This window comes from Halyomorpha halys, unplaced genomic scaffold (genome assembly GCF_000696795.3).
Source record: "Halyomorpha halys isolate HHAL.00 unplaced genomic scaffold, Hhal_1.1 Scaffold423.1, whole genome shotgun sequence".
Classification (NCBI taxonomy): domain Eukaryota; kingdom Metazoa; phylum Arthropoda; class Insecta; order Hemiptera; family Pentatomidae; genus Halyomorpha; species Halyomorpha halys.
In genome coordinates this window covers 645,098-650,598 of record NW_027105827.1, presented here as the reverse complement: position 1 = coordinate 650,598, position 5,501 = coordinate 645,098, and the positions used below count along the sequence as shown (strand labels likewise).

Here is a 5,501-nt window from a genome sequence, read left to right as displayed (position 1 = left end):
ATATTTTATTTTTATTTTATATTGATTATCTGTATTTTAATGTATGCATAATCATTGTAGATAATTGTTGAGTTTTTTTTTTTTTAATGATTTTTAGTAAATAGTACTTACGTACGAAAATATAAATTTTATGTGTATATATTATTTTATTTAAAATTTCTATTATTTATATTTCATATTTTAATTTTACTCTGTGCTAATTAAAGAAGGAGGGAAGGATGATGTATTGGGATAAGGGAGAAAATATAATTAGATATATAGATAATAAATTAGAAAAAAAAATGAAGAATAACAAGAAAAAAAGAACAAAAATGATATATAATGTATTACTATTATATATTATAAAATTACTCTATTATGCCTATACATTTAAATAATTTTAACAAAATTGTTAGACTAGGTATGTTGTGTATTCAGCAACCAAGTAAAGTTGGGCAGCACTACTTTTTTTTTCAATAAAGTTTACCTCTCGCTATCTATCGATTTATTTTTTTCTATTCCCATAAGTAACACCATATAACTTTACTCACACGAGGGAAAACGATAGTAATGAAGTTGTATAAATGGTTTAAAAATACGAACTTTGAAACAAATATAAAAATGGTACATCTATCATATTACATTAGCATTAGTATCCGAAGACATGAAGTTTAAATCGATGCCCTTTTAACTAATCCGAGAATATTAACGGATAAAAATAAATTAATATAAAATCTAATACCGCAAAATAAACTGCAGAATTGTTCAATTAAAAAATGTATTGTTAAGATATTTCTATTATTAATAAAAAATAATATTATCCAAAATTATAATAACAAATAAATAATAAGAGGCAAAGAAAAAGTCTAAAATTATTATCTCATAATATTACAAGAATAATCATTAAAAAAGTTTTAAAAATACAAAGGTAATGTCAAAATGTTTTACAAAAAATGATTTCCTGAAACATTTCGATAAACATAGTATTAAATAAAGTTTAACCTTCTTTCTGTGACTTGACAGAACTTCCAAATTGGATGAATTGCGTTTTTTTCTTCAGTAGGACTACCGACAGTTTCAAACTTGTTTTATTTTCTTCTACTAAACAAATGCCTTTCCAGGACCGTGTTTCATAATAAAGTACAAACTAATGCTATAGGTTTTGTAGTTTGTACTTGGTACGATTTCACAGACTTGTAAAATGATGACGTATTTCTGTATTTTTTAATTCCTACAATGTATTAGTGCTTGTACTTTGTTGTTTGTATACTCGTATTTAAAAATTAACACTATTATCCTTCATATGAAGCAGGACTCAGTCACTTACTATTAAAAATAAAATAATTGGATTTCACAATTGAACTTTTTTAAACTAAAATATAAGAAAAAGGCACAGAAGATTATCTAAAAATTATTAATCAACTGAAGTAAGTGCGCGAGTTATCCACATAAACTAGGTACTGACAAGTCAAACTGTTTTTAAATACTAAGAGTTTGGCGTCAACTATCATTTCAAATTTGGCACCAGTTGTAAGTTAAACCCTCAGCTTACAACTGAAGCCAATTTTGAATTGGTTGATGGGACCAAACTCTAAGTATTTTAAAACAAAGGTTGACCTGTCAATAAATGGTGCACTTGCCCTATATCAATTCGAAATATTCATCAACATATTATATACAATTATTTAATTTGCGTTGTACAGAAATTTTTGGAAAATCCAAAATTTTAAAAATAGTAAAAATTGAGGATAATAGGTAAAAAAGCCTAATGTAATGGGGTTTGAATTCATATAAATTCATGCTACACCTGATATTAATGATTAAATGTTGGATTAACATCTCAAACTGAAAGTTATTTAAAATATATATACTTTTTTTTTTTCATTTTTTCCAAAATAAAAGTGGGAATAACTGACAAAAAGAGAGATGTTTATTAAAAAAATATGTTCTTCAGTACGAAAGAAAAAAGGTAAGTACAATGGGAATCGACCTTTACCCTGCATGAAATAATGTATATAAAAAAATAATGATTTTTTAAAGTGTATGATAAGGTAATAATTTGAGGTAATTATAAAATGTAAATTATTTATATTTTAAATTTAAAAGACTAGAAAAAATTGTGAATCTTCATTATAGGATTTGATAATATTCTTCAACTGAAAACAATAGCAATGTACAAAAAATAAATAATATTAGGGAGTATAATGCTTGTTATCGCATTTTTTTTTAAAAATAACCTCAATATGAAGAAAATTTAATTCATTAAGGCCTTTTCTTGCTCCTGAAAAAACTATGTTTGGAAAGTTACGTGCTTTCACACTTCTGCCAGCGGCTTGATTAATTAATGGAATGTTAAGAGGGAGATTGAACCAACAGACTTGTGGACTGTGGATAAACCAATTCCAATCTCAGTAGGGAAAATTAAACGATTGAGACTGGATCGAAGTGTCTGGAAGCTTAAAGTTACTTCATCATATTCACTTGACTCCAGCATCAGTTTTGGTAAGCTTGATTTTATTTCTGATAATGGAATGGTCCAAGAAATTAATTCTATATTCACAAAAAAAAAACATAGTTTATTTATTTATTTCAATCTCTGAGGATGGCTTTAATAAAATATGAGTTTATAAATGTATTGTCTTTTGTAAGTAATAAATTACAATATATTTTTATTTCTAACACAATTAACTATTTTCTACAAACTTAAGTTTTTAAAAATGGTGGTAGCATTAATAATCACATCGAGGAATTTCCTTTTCTTTTAATCTCTAGTCTTCATAAAGTGGAAAATGAAAAATCTTGTAAAAAAAAACCAAATTAATTCATCAAAATTCTTAAAAAAATTTTAAGAATGAAACTTTCTAATCATGAAGGACAATATTAATTTAATTTAATTTAACTAAATAGTATAGTGATAAGTTATTGATAGGAAAATACAAAAATTGTGAAGGACAAAGAGTATTAATGAATGTTGTAGTGACAATTAAGTTTATTTTAACCGTATTATATTTATTTATGTATTATATTTATTTTAACTGTATTGATATGAGCATAACAGCCTGCAAATTTTAATAAATCAATGTAATGTGAAACTAAAATATTAGATTGTCCTTGATGATAGCTGGATCAGCCGAAACCTTGGACGTGTAATTTGTTTTATTAAAGAAGATTGAGACTATTTGGATAATTTTTATTATTATAAGTATCACTACCAGTCTCGAACAAGATAATAAAAATATATAAAATATAATAGAAAAATTATTAATATGAATTAAGAAAACGTGGTTTCCCTTCTCCTGAAAGGCCAATTTAAAATGATAGGAATTTTTATTTTTTTGTATAACCTGAAACTGTTATTATTCCATCCCTGGAACAGAGTGAAAAATTACCATGAACATTGTTTTTCTTGAATTTGTTTTAACAAACACTCTAAACTGATGTATATTGAAACTAACATTTAAAATTAAATATAATTAAGTAGCTTTTAAATTTAAAAGATTAAATAGAGGCTCGCTAATAAATTCATCTCGAAAAAATTACATTTTAATTTCCTCATTTGAATTAATACGGTTAATTATTTACATATATGCTAAATTTTGTATTCATTGAAAAGACATATTTCGTGAATAACATATACAAGTAATTGATTATATTCAAAATATTAAACAATAAATCATAAATGACAATATTGTGTTAATGGATGAGTTTACTTCACAGTAGTGCTAAGAACATTTCCACTAATATTAAGAAAAAATCTTATTTAATTACCTTTTTAAAGAAAATATTTAAGTATAAAATCTAAATATGCTGTCAAAAAAAAAAATTATTGAAAAGTTGTAATTTTCCTAAAAATGAGAACCTTAAATTGTATTTTTCCGAAAGTTAGTGGAAACCTACTTAGCACTACTGTGAGGTAAGCCATCGATGTATTCTTTTCTGTCGTTCATCAAGAAACATTATATTTCAAAAAGTATAATAATTAATGAAAAAAAAAAAAAAAAAAACTTCATTCAATCCAGAATGGCCTGGAAGTAGACCGACAATTTATTCCTATGGCGTCATTCAAGATTATTATTACTAAGCCGAAAGAGATCCTTAAAATAGTTCAAGAATATACGATTATTAGCCCAAATAAAGGACTCATTTTTATTAGGACATAATCACGGCAATAACCTCCATTGGAGAAGTTCGGTGGTAGAAGAAACTTGAATAAGATCGTTAAGTCCCAGGGATATACGGCAGCTTGGGGAATTTCACTAAAAATTAAGGATACTACTCAACTTTACTTAATTTAGAGAGGATCCAATGGAGAAAAGAAAAAGCAACTTATTACGAACTTATTTCTATTTCTCGGAATGAATATTTAAAATTGGGTAGATATATTTCAGCTTAATGCAATCTCATAACAATACAAAAAAAAAAATCTTCAGTAAGTTTCTGTAATCAGTATAGCGGGACAATCCAAAGCCTCGAACTCCTGTCCATTTCTAAGTTTAACCAATACAAAATTAATGATTAAAACTATAATAATTTTAACAATGTCTAAAAAACTGGAGATGGGAGCTTAAAGAAAACTAAATAAAAGATTAAATAAATATTACGTTGACAGAAAGAGGGAAAGAAGGGGGGGAGGAGAAAGAGGGAGAGGGTGATTAAAATCCTCATAATTAATGAATAGAACGTACACAACTCCACATTTGTTAAATATAAAATCTTCTTTATTTATATTAATTCCAAGTTCAGTTGTGAGGAAGATAATAAAATAAGAACATATTAATTATACTAAATCGTCTATAATAATTTTAAACTAGACTGTAAAACCTCAATAACAATTAAGTAATGGTTTCAATGTAGAGGCAGAATACTTCTTTTCAAGACTAATTCTTTAAGGTCTTTAAAATTTTAGCTCCAAAACAAATTGTGGTTCAAGAAATTAGTCGGTAATTAATAATTAATTTTCAGATTCTAATTTGCAGCCTCAAAGTAGGACTTGGTAAATTAACATAATAAAATATATACATAGAAATAAAATTGAATCGCTATTAAACCGAAAAACTAACATCGATTACAATTATTGAAAAATATATTAAACAAATAAAAAATGAAAACACTAAATTAGAAAATATATGGTAATTGTGAAAACGTTATTTTTCTTTACATCTTAGTTTTAAACCAAGAAAATATATTGTTTTCAACTCAAATTAGAATAATAATAGAAAATATTCGAATTTCGAGATTTTCCCCAATACCAAAGATAAAACATCTAAATTAAATATTCAATAAATCAGTTATAATTATGCTACATGCTTAAATATCTGGGTTGACACAGAAATTTATTTTAATAAATAAATATTATTTGTTATTGGCATTCACAAATCCCATTGGTTTTTAAATATAAAAACAGTGTAATATTTACTAAATGTAAATAGACTTTACTTGATGTAGAAAAAATCCATTAAAAATTAAATAATTAAAAAAAATCCATTGTTAGAGTGTGAAACAAAAAGATAATAGAAGATGTG

At 25.3% G+C, this 5,501-nt stretch overlaps 1 protein-coding gene across 1 annotated transcript in view; it reads right to left on the bottom strand.

Moving 5' to 3' along the window:
- tai (taiman) overlaps positions 1-5,501 on the bottom strand; it is a 120,101-nt gene that overhangs the window by 67,826 nt on the left and 46,774 nt on the right. The gene's annotated exons all lie outside the window — the stretch shown is intronic.